The sequence below is a fragment of the Cannabis sativa genome, chromosome 5 (assembly GCF_029168945.1).
Source record: "Cannabis sativa cultivar Pink pepper isolate KNU-18-1 chromosome 5, ASM2916894v1, whole genome shotgun sequence".
Lineage (NCBI taxonomy): Eukaryota > Viridiplantae > Streptophyta > Magnoliopsida > Rosales > Cannabaceae > Cannabis > Cannabis sativa.
In genome coordinates, this window is record NC_083605.1 from 14,225,543 (window position 1) to 14,237,783 (window position 12,241).

Sequence of the window (12,241 nt, forward strand, 5' to 3'; positions counted from 1 at the left end):
TTACATTCTCCCTGCCATACTTCAAATGGTGCAGTCCTCAGTTCAGTTTGGTGGCCTCCCTTCTGAAGATCCTAATCTGCATCTCTCGAACTTCATGGAACTTTGTGAGACTTTTAAAGTTAATGGAGTTAGTGATGATGCCATTCGTGTGAGACTGTTCCCATTCTCGCTCAGAGAACGAGCCAAGAGCTAGTTGAATTCCCTGCCACCCAACTCTATTGCCACCTGGAATGATTTGGCAACGAAATTTTTGTCAAAGTTCTTTCCTCCAGCAAAGTCTGCCAAGCTGCGAGGAGAAATCAACAACTTCTATCAACAAGATAATGAATCTCTCCATGAGTCCTGGGAGAGGTTTAAAGATCTGATCAAAAAGTGCCCTCATCATGGTATAGAGAAGTGGATGCTAGTTCACAATTTCTACAATGGGTTAGTTGGTAACACTAGAACTCTTATAGATGCAGCAGCTGGTGGAGCTTTTATGAGAAAGAGTGCAAATGAGGCTTATGATCTATTGGAGGAGATGGCTCTAAACAATCAGCAGTGGCCAACTAAAAGAAGTCAAACTAAGAAGGTAGCTGGTGTGCTAGAAGTTGATGCCATTACAAAGCTGACAGCTCAGGTTGAGGCCCTAACAAAGCTGATCGCAGGGGAAGCCAAACAAGCTCAAGATGTTTGTGAGATATGTGGAGGTCCCCATCACTTTTCTGAGTGTCACGCAGATGTGGATGATTTGCCAATGGATCAAGCAAAAGCCATTGGAAACTATTCCCAAAACAATAATTATGGGCACAACCAACAGGGGTTCTAGCAGCAGAGAAATTAGCCCCAACAAAACCAACAACAGCTGCAACAACAAAGTCCTAGTGGAGGCTTAAATATCCAAGCTGATTTATTGCTCCAATTCATGATGGAAACTAGAGCCTCTATTAAAACTCTAGAAACTCAAATGGACAATTGGCTACTCAAGTGGCAAAACAAGCTCAAGGAAATTCACCTAGCACTAGTGATGCAAAAAGAAAAGAGCAATGTAAAGCAATTTCCTTGAGGAGTGGAAAGAAATATGATGGGCCTGAGATGATACAACAAGTGGATGAGGAGATTAAAGATCAAACAGCACCAACTCAAACATCATCAGATAAGAAGATTACTGATAGTCCTGCACCACAATAACATTCTCCACCAGTCAGTATTGATCATCATGTGAAGATACCTTATCCTCAGAGACTCCGAAAGACCAATCTAGACAAGCAGTTCACAAAATTCCTAAAGGTTTTTAAAAGATTACACATCAACATTCCTTTTGCTGAAGCCTTGGAACAAATGCCCCGTTCTGTGAAGTTCATGAAGGAGATATTGTCTAAGAAGAGAAAAATGGAGGACTATGAAACAGTGGCATTAACTGAGGAATGTAGTGCAATTTTGCAGAAGAAACTACCGCCCAAGCTTAAAGATTTGGGTAGTTTCAATATTCCATGCTCTATAGGGGGTTCGGTGGCAACTAAAGCTCTATGTGATCTGGGAGCAAGCATTAATCTAATGCCATTGTCTGTCTTCAAAAGGCTAGGATTGGGAAAAGCAAAGCCTACAACAGTGACTTTACAACTGGCAGATCGTTCTTTGACTCATCCTCGTGGGATAATTGAAGATGTACTGGTGAAGGTTGGTAAGTTTATCTTCCCTGCTGATTTCCTAATTCTTGATATGGAGGAAGATTCAACTATTCCCATTATTTTGGGAAGACCATTCTTAGCTACGGGCCGAGCATTAATAGATGTTCAAAAGGGGAAGTTAAAGTTGCGAGTGCTAGATGAGGAGGTCAGTTTTAATGTTTTTGCTCCAACCGACATTCATACCTGTTGCAAGATTGAGATGGTGAAGGGTTCTTTTATTAAAGCTGATCAGAAGAAAGCAAAGCCTAAAGAGCGACTTCGAACGATTCGACGGCGTTGGAAAAGATTGATGTGTGGTAATTCTGAAAGTAAGCTTACTCTTGTGCAAAACTCTGAAATCAACACTATTGGTGGTCAATTTTCTTCATTTAGTACGAGGGCTCTTTTGGATGAAAAGGGTCCACCAAACCCTTTCTGAGAGGGTCTCAGGTAAGTCTCTTCTCTCTGCATTTTATTGTATACATCGAGGGCAATGTTATATTTAGTTTAGGGGGAGAGATTTAAAAAATTTTATTTTCTACACTTTAAGTTTTTGTTTTAGTTTTTGTTTTAGTTAAGGAATGGCAATAAGCTAGAGGATAGTTGTATACTGCTGATTAGTGTAATGTGATCTGAAATTGTAAAATAACTTTGTGCTTGATTCTGTTAACTCTTTGGATTAGTTTGGATGCTTAGAAACCTATGTATATTTGCAATTACTCAATCTGTGAAAATTGTTATAATTGTTTTACTATGGTTTGTGGTAAGATTGACAGGATAGCTTAGAACTTGCATGTTTATTCTTTTGAGACAAAATCCTTGATAGTGTTCAATTGGAATATGACTTAGGCATTTGTTGGATAGTTTGAGCCTTTCAAGCCTACTGCAATAATGTGTATCCCTAGTTAACCTTTTGAGCCTAAACCCGTTATGTTTTGCACCCATTGACTCGAAAAATTGTAACCACACTATTAATTTTTCTTCACCATTTTATCCATGATACCATAAGCTAAATAATTAGTTTGGGGGAGGAGAAATATTTAGTGTGAGAAAATAGTGAGAGGGAGAAGAACTTGCAAGATTGAGAAAAGAAAAAATGTATAATTTAATGTCACAGAAAAAAAAAATGAAATATGAATGAAAAAAAAAAACACAAAAACACAATAAAAAGTAAGAATGTGTTTGAAAAAATTCAGTGATGTTGGGGAAAAAAATAATAGAGATATCTTCTCTCAATCTTGGTAAATGCGAGAACATTATGGGGTTTGAAAAAAAAGAAAAGTAAGAAGCTTGTGGGTTCTGTTTGTGTGCTTATAATATCTTGAGCCAAAACCGTCTTTTGTTTATTTCTGAATATCTGAGCCATAATGCCTAAACCTTGAAAAGACCTAATGATTCCAGAGGATATTGTCAACATTAGTGGAGAAAGGTAAGCATGCAAGCTTATGAGTTATCGGGCTGTGGAACTGTTGGAAAGAGGAAAACTTTTATAACAATGTTTCACATATGGATAAATTTTGTGGTTATACATAGTGTTATGAAGTGAGCATCTGAGTTAATTGTTAGAGTTAGTAGGATCGAAATTCTAGTTTATGCAAAGAAGAAAGTAGAGCATGAGTCAGCAGTGTAGTGATTATCTGATAGCGTAGTTAGTTTTTTTAGCTTACTCGGGGGCGAGTAAGAATCTAGTATGGGGGAATTTTGTTAGGTTATATTTAGCCTATGTTTCGGGTCTGTAAAGTAAGCATTTTCTCATCTATTGGTGTCTTTTGGAGCGGTTTTACGCTTGATTTTTATTGTTTCAGGTTCCCGGGGTGTCAAAGTTAAAATTTAGTCAAATGGTGAAAAGACGAAACAAACTGGCAAAAAATTGGAAAAAACTGCTCGAGATGCATCAATAGTCGCAATCACCAATGAGCCAGGTCGCGACCCTTTTCTGTGGTCGCGACTTCGAGATTTTGGCTGAACCCCTGATTTTCGAGGTTTGCCTGTTGTCGTGACCAGCTTAAAGGCTAGTCGCGACTAGGTACGGATGTCGTGGTTTTGACCTAATTTTGATTTTTCTCTCAATTGGAGGCACACCTCTCATCCCTATATAAAGAATACGACTCAGAAGGTCAACCTAAGCAGAAAAAGACCTAAAAAGTGGATGAAGGTGGAGAGGAAGCTATCTTGAAGACCCGGAGCGATATCACCTTCTAGTTTCTTTCTTTTACCCTTAATTCTTTCTTTTATGTTTAGTTTTGTTTCAGATTTAATCATGGATGTTTTTATTGTTTTTATGAGCTAAATTTCCCATTAAGGGAGGATGATGAATGTTGTTTAAGTTTATGCCTAGTTAATAAATAATTGTCATTCCTCCATCTTGTTTGTGAATACTATCTATATTTGCGTTTAATTCCATGTGCAAGTTTGATCACCTTTTACATGTTTAATGATCTCAATTCAAAATCTGAAAAGTGAGAATTGAGAATGATAAAATTGGATAGTCTAGGTTTTGATGTGAGACGAAAGTATTTACATAGCCTTAGTGACAATTAGATTATTACTTAATGCTTATTTTATGTTGATTTAATTAAGAAATTCATTAGAGAACATGAGATTTAGAACCTAAAAGATCTGAAAAGAGTTAGGTTAATTCATAATCTGTCATTCACATTAAGATAAGGATAGCAATTAGGTATTAACATTGGTAACTTATCAACAGGATTCACCTCCCTAATCTCTCATCTTGATTAATCTTCATATATTCTTTTTAATTTTCTGAATTATTTTCTTTAAATTGCCAAAAGTATTGTTTTACCAGATAGAATCATAAGTATAGTTTAGTAGTACTTAATCCAATTGCCTGTGGTTCGACCTCACTTGCGTGAGATACTACTTGATTGCGTATACTTTCGTAGAAATCATAATTTTCGTAACAACTATAATCATGAATAAATATATACATATTTACATATGTTCTAGACTTATTAGAATTGATACATTAAACATAATCATGAAATAAATCATGTGAACCATGCAACATAGAATGATTTATGATCTTTTATTAATTAGTAAATCTGATTATATAGAAATGAGTTTTATTTAGAGCACAAAACCAAACAGCATATCCATTCCCAAAGACGTTACCAACAAAATCTTTTATGGGTCATGTTACTGATATGGGACTAAGGGAGATGCCTAGTTTTCGTTTAGGGCAAGTGGGAGATTATTAGGCTTTATTCTTAGAAAAGCTTGTAAAGACATTTCTGATTATTAAATAAATATTTAAACATTTGATATATGTATGAATGTTAAATTATTAATATTATTATTGAATTATTTGTATTAAATATTAAAAATTTCCTTATTCATATATGAGGTTGTTGCTTGGAGTTGTAAAGAGAATTAGGACCGCTAAGCTATGAATAAAAAAGTCAGCAACATATTAAAGTTATTAAATCTTTAATCAATGGTTGCTAGTTCAGCTCACTGATGCCCGTTCTTCGGTGCAAGTAATCTCGGTTCGAATTACGGATGTAGTATGATATCAAAGTGAAGGTGCTATTTATAATAGATAGTATATATGATAAGGACCGATATGAATACAACTATCTTTACTAACATGCCATTTATCATAAAGATCCAATTCATATCATAACGATAATCAATAGTAGATCAGCTGAAATCCTGAGTTATCATGAACTCTTATTTATGTTATTAGTTTCTTTGATTCACTCATTAAAGTTTCTCAAATAAGATGATTCTTACAACTACTATTTTGGGAATCTAATAAAGTAGATGCTTGGGAACATGATTTACAATTATGGAATCTTGACTTTCCTAATGGATCGAATGCTAGTTCTCTTTAAGTGTAAATTCTAGAACTAGAATATTGTGCACAAAATTTAGATGGGATCTAAATTATACTTCCACTACTGACTTAATAGTACTAAAGGATAAAGAAGTAATTATAAGGGTAAAATGGTAATTTAACCAAAATAAATTACAAACCAATGCATGGAGGGCTAATTACTGGAATATTAATTGTATCAATGGACACTACAGTAAAACTCAGTAAATATAACTCTATAATTAATAAGAGTTCAATTCTATATTTTTAGTGGAATAATCATAGAATTAATAAATGAAGATTATTTGGTTGATGATAATTAATAAATAAGCTAGTTTATTGGGGCTTAGAATTATAGGTCCATAGTTCCTGAATCGCCACTGTGAAACACTGTCAAGGGCACGTAGGGATAAATAGTAGTATAATGATGCTCAAAAAAATATATTTTAAATAGGCAAAATAGTAATTATTTATTTTTGTATAATGAAAATTGTCTTTTTCAGTTATTTAATTATTTAATTGATCTAGTTAGGTAAATATCTAATTTAAAAAGTGATTATAGATATTTCAAGGTTGTTGAGATAATCTCTCAAGTAGTTGAGAGATTCCCTTATAAATATCAATAACCAAATTCGGTTATAAATATTTATTTATTTAAATATTTAAATATGATTTAATTAAAGAAATTTAACTACTATAAATAGAAGCCTAATTTGAGAAATTAGAACATCACTTTACATTGTAATTTTCAAAATTAAGAGAGAAAAATAAATCAGTTTTCTCTCTGAAAGTGTTCTTGCTCGTGGGTTGAGAAATCAATAAGAATATATTATACACTTTATCGTAATAGCCCACACTGTTCCTTGTGTGTGGTGGAACGATTTGGAAGACACTGGTGTGAGTTCAAATTGCATTATCTAGATTATAGGATACTATATACGAGAAGTTTCGAGAATACCCTGATAGTCTTCAAGAGGTATTTATTCTAAACATTTAATTTATTATTTTGATTTAATGTACACACATAGGGAGATTCATTGGGATATGGTACAATGATAATCAAATAATACAAAACCCGTCCGATGCGTACGTGATTTAGTACCATAAAACCAACATATTATCTATTAATTACTTGCTTTTAGGGCATAAATCCTAACATAAGAACCATTACGTAATCCTTTAGAGGTTCGTCTTCTTATTTTTTGATGCAGACCAAATCGTTGGGCTCAATTAGTCTGTGCCTTGATGAGGATAATTGGTTATAAAATGCTTGCTTTCCAAAAAATTCATAGATCCCAAAGAAAGCTTGAGATACCTTTATTGTGCTACTTTTTGTAGCGTGGCTAGAAATATTTGACAATGAGAATTGTCTTTAATGCCTTGCACGCCAGTCTATACTTTGTAGTTGTCTATGTGAGAGATAGAGTCTTCTTTGCCAGTGTATGGATGCCACACTGGATTTCTAAACTTTGAAGGGATCTCCAATCACTACTACAAATTAGGCTTTTAGTGACACTATATAGTGACACGCATAATAGTGTGGGTCACTAAAAAATTAGGAGTAGGTTTTAGTGACACACACTATTAGACTCTAAATATTCGGTGTTTATCACCCGAAATGCGAGTCACTAAAAATATGGAGTGTCACTAAATACTAAAACCTAAAATTTATAATTTTATAAAAATAAAAAAACTACGGCCTATAGAGACGTGCCGCGCGTGTGAGGAAATCTCTTTGGCAACACGTTATGCGTGTCGCTAAAGCCACATGTGAATCACGTGGATTTAGCGACACGCATAACGCGTTGGCATACGAATTTGCTCACACGCGTAGCGTGTCACTATACACCTTTTTATTTTAAAAAATAATAATTAATAATCAGCCCTAATTATTAAAAAAAATATAAAAACACTAAAAGGTAGCACGGTTTTCTATAATTTCAAACCCAAAGCTTTTTTTCCCATAAAAACTGACCAAAAAATATAAAACATTTATTAATAAAAAAAATAAAAAGAAATAAATTGGGTCTGAACCCTTCTTTCTCTTTCATAAAAAAACCCTAATAATATTCTCGCCTCTTCCTCTGCCTCTCTTCCTCTCGCCTCTGCAATCTCTTCCTCTCGCCTCTTCTTCCTTTCTCTTGGCAGATGTTGCTGCCCAGCTTCCTCTGGCGACAAGCGCCTGAGACTTTGCGGATTTAGGGCGTAGAGGATGGATTACAGGTACATACTAATTAAACTAAATAAATTTAACAAATATTCCCAGACATTTTTTATTTGAAGACAAAGAAAACAATTGTTTATTTAAATTTGCAGGCACAAATAATGGTTACAGCATATAATTTAATTGGAAAAAGTTGTGAGCTCCTCCTTTGTAATACAAATCCAATGGTACCTTCCATAATGGAAAGAGGAGCGCCTTTTTGTGACCAAATTTTTTAAACAATTTATGGATGTTTAATGTATTTTTTGTAACAATCAAGTATTCTCCTCAAACTCCATTCTTTTTCCTAGCTCCTGGATTCGTAAGTTTGTTTTTCCTTTTTTTTTTGCTTTGCTTTTATTTATTACTTTTATGGAAATACATAATGAAATGCTCCCAAAACTTTGTGACATGGAATTTTATTCTTATTAACAGGTTGGGGGATGGTGGAGTCCATATTTGTTCACAGCTACAATAGCCTCAACAAAATATTTCTTTAATCATGTTTTAAGGAAAAATACTTTAACAAAAGCTTGCAGAAACATCTCTCGCCATTATGATCGATAGCTTCTCCTTTGTCCAATCGCTCAAGGTCTCCCTTCGTGTCCCTTGCCTCCCTCAGTATATTTTTTTTCGAGCTATAAATCTCTCCCTCTGTCTTTGATTTTTTCAGGAGGACTATGTTTGAAGGTCGTCGTGGATCTCGCTATTCAAAGTCGTCTGTGGTTTACGGTGGCAGAGTTCATTGATCTCGTCATTCGAATGCTGACAGCTCTAGGTTCTTGGTCTAAGGTGGCGGGTTTCGTGGATCTCAACATTCGAACGCCGGTGATTTTAGGCTCATCGTCTATGGTGGCTGTAGGGTTCTGCTTGTAATTTCTTTTTTCAAATTTCAATTTTATTTCTGGATGTGTTCATAGCTATTTTTTACTTTGTTTTTAATTATCCTAAATTTTTAGTGTTGTATTGAACAATACTTGTTATATTGATTTAAAATAATATTTTTTTTGTTCAATATACTTTATTTATTTTTATTTTATTTTTCTGTAAAATAATTTTTGATTATTGAATGTAAATGTATATATACATTTTTTTTTATATCTATTTCAAAAAAAAAAAAGTTGTTTTATTTGAAAATTAAAATAAAACAAATCTGATATATATATAAGTATATTAATTATTAAAATAAATAAAAAAATAAAACCTTATATTAAAAAAATTATTAAAATAAATAAATGAATAAGTATAGTGACTTTTTTTGTGTGTCACTATATCTCTAAAAATATTAATAAAATATAACAAAAAAAAAAAAAGGGATATAGTGACACTTCATGTGTGTGGCTAAAAAGTGAATGTAAAAGGGTTCAGTGACACGTGTGAAATGTCACTAAAAACTATCTTTCCAGTCACCCTCATTAGTGACGCGCGTTGAAGTGTCACTAAATAGTTTTAGAGTTACTCAATGTGTGTCACTAAAACCCATTTTTCTAGTAGTGAATGCCTTGATTTGATCTAAGAGAGGAGAACACTACTCTTGATCTAATCTATAATCTATTGGCTTTAGAGTAGTGATATCCTTAACTAGAGTGGCAAGGGTGTTGAATTCAGCCCTACACACTATGGTGATGTGTGTATCAGTTGGCTGCTTCTTATTGATGTTGTTATGCAAGCTATTTTATCTTCCAAGTTGATTAAAGGCATTAATAGACCAAGGCCTTATGATTGATGCCTAGTCATGTGGCCTTGATGGTAACTCTCGGGATTTATCCCGTATGACGATAGAGTCATCTCTTGAGCATTTTCTTCGTGAGGAGTGGCTCGCAGTACCATACCGACCATGTCTTTCAAAATAGTCTTCCTTAGACTGATATGTGGAGGGAGTTACCCCGATTGCTGAAGTTTTAACATGCCTCCATGCACTTGTGGGAAGTATTCGTACTGTTAGTCGTTAGGACCTCGGGTGAAGTACCTGAACCATGCACCTTGTTCATCTTAGAAGTACTTTCGTGTGAGGAGTAGTTCATTGATCTTCACCCTCCGAATCTCATACTCTTCACTTTTGTGGTAGAGGTCCAGGTTCTTTCCCTATGTATGACTATAGGTCCCTTTCCCTTTGCAGGGTCATAGAGTGGTCTAGAGTCATTAGACTTGTGAAGAGAATCCCACAGAAGAGATTGGTTTCCCACATTGTTCAAATTACTTCAAGCAGAATCGTGGTTGGTCCTATCAGCTACATGTGGTGAACCTTTAGGTTTGCGATCTCGAGTTTGAGTCCTTTTGGATGCTTGCTCATAGCTCGTTTTCCTAACAGGTGACTACTCCATATCAGGCGGAGGACCCATAGATCCATGTTGTCAAATATGACTCCTTTCGCATGCTCGCTCGTACTTTGCTTCATTATAGAGAATCCCAATGCTTACTGCTTACTATGTAGTGGCATGGCTACCAGGAGTGTTAGTATGGCTTTGCATGTTCATGGATGATTACTTGATTGAACTTATGAAATCCTTTCAAAACAAAATTCCTAGCAGAGAATTCTAATTGTAGTTGGGGAACTCAAATTGTGGTTCTAAAAGAAAGTAACAAAATGTTGACATTGAAAAGTGGCCAACACCAGCTCTCTAGATTGACGAGATGGATAATGAATGTAAGTATGTAATTTAGAGAGACAATAAATTAATAATAGTTTGCTCCTCGTGTCGTGATGGTAATTAAGCTACATCTACTTCGAGTTTTTATTTCTCATGAGATTAGAAGAAAAATAGATAAGTGTGGAAGCTCTAATTTCTAGAGAGAGAAACTAGAGAGATATGCTCTGACCTTATGGCTACTTTTTTGAATATGAAAAAGGAGCTGAAGGATCTCTCATTTTATAGGTGAAGGAGGTCCTTGAAAATAAGAATAAAACAATAAAAAAAAATACAAGTTGGCTATTTTTAACCGTAGATGATGATCTTACAGTAAAAATTAACTTTTGAGGTTGATCGCCAATTTTCGGAGCCCGGGTCACGATGGCGAGACCTGCTCTGGATAAGTTATGACTTATTTTTGTACCTCCATTACGAGTGAAATTTGGAGTCTATAACTTCAGACTTGCAATTGAAGTGTGAGACATGACTTTATAGAACATTGAAATAGCTTCGAAACGCAGTTGAATCGCGTCAAGCAGATCAATATTGAGTGAGTTATGGCTGAAGGTTGTTTTGCACCCAGTGTAACGTGCATGCCAAGAAGGCACGTTACAAGCTAGGTGATGCCCACAAGTTGGCCAAGTGGTGGCGCATGTTGTTGTGCATGCTGGTGGCATGCTGATGCTTAGTTTATTTGGTAGTTGCATTTTCGTAGATATCTTCAATATTGTCTAGATTGGGACGGAACTTAGTATTTGCCATTTATATGGGTCTACGAATACAATGGCGCAATCGGATTTGAGAAACTCTGTGATTTGGTATATGGTGGTGACCATATGTCTACAGAGCAAAAATCATATATGTTCCTGGTAGAAGGCTAAAAGCTTAGAATGCTCTTTAAGGGGGAAGTATCTTGTGTCAGTCTCCACCACCCCTTGGAACTTTGGTGTTAAGTGAGTGGGACTAGTAGGGCAGGCATATGAGGACCACGAGTGGGCTCATATGTCTCCATGAGTTGGAATACTCATTGAGATTATCGGGCCGACCCGGTAGTACATCTAAGAATGCTGTCAGAGGTTAGCGGGTACATTTCCATTGGCTTGCTGGTATGCCGCTTGCACGGGATGCAACCTGAACCTCCAAGAGACGTTATGGTGCGCCTTGGCTACCAGTCTCAACACGAGGTGACACGGGTAGTCATTAGTGGGCTAGTTTGCATAAGCGCAAGCGACTTATGCACCATGTTGGAAAGAGACAGAGGTCTAATGTATGTAACTAGTTGGTGGCTTGTCTTGAGGGCATCCTAACATGCGTGGGGACATGGTGCCTTGTGGATTGGCGACATGGCGACATGGTGCAACAAAAGCATCTGAGCCTGTGAAAGTCAAGAGGGAGGCTAGAGTTTGCTTGAAAGCCAGAGGGCTGCATAATTGGAACTTAGTATCAAGGGAGCCTGGAAGGGCGTGATTCAAGTGAGAATCAATTGGATGGTTTAGTGGACATTGCATGCATATAGAAATTGATAGGGGTGCTATATGATATAGTTAACTCGAGAGTCACATCCTGCGGGATGCACTTTTAGATGGCATGGTGTGCATGAAGAGTTGGGCAGTCACGAATTCGCATGTGGCCATGTTGTCGAGGATGCCATCAGATGAAGTGGGGGAGAGACCCTCACGGTTCACTCATCAGACTAGAGATTCATCACAAGCATCAAGATAAGTATCATGGAGATGGACTTTGTTTAGGATGTAAAGTAAAGAAGACTCGGGACACAGGCAGTGCCAGTTATCTAGGGTGAAAATCTACAAGACATAGGTACTAAGATAACACCATGTTAATGTTTGTCTAAGGCGAAAGTCAGTAGGAGTAAGGTACTAAGGTAACATTGAAATGCCGAGGGGCGAAGTGTCAAAATGATTGA

General features: G+C 35.9%; 1 long non-coding RNA gene and 1 other non-coding gene across 2 annotated transcripts; one reads left to right on the forward strand and one right to left on the reverse strand.

The window, feature by feature from the left end:
• Positions 1-283: 283 nt before the first annotated feature.
• LOC133038617 (small nucleolar RNA R71) lies at positions 284-390 on the reverse strand. The gene has a single exon (XR_009688116.1). It is a non-coding gene; the product is annotated as a small nucleolar RNA R71 (small nucleolar RNA).
• A 7,090-nt stretch (positions 391-7,480) lies between these two features.
• LOC115706656 (uncharacterized) lies at positions 7,481-8,702 on the forward strand. Its single transcript, XR_009688062.1, has 4 exons — positions 7,481-7,707; positions 7,801-8,009; positions 8,123-8,279; positions 8,361-8,702. It is a non-coding gene; the product is annotated as an uncharacterized LOC115706656 (long non-coding RNA).
• Positions 8,703-12,241: the final 3,539 nt, after the last annotated feature.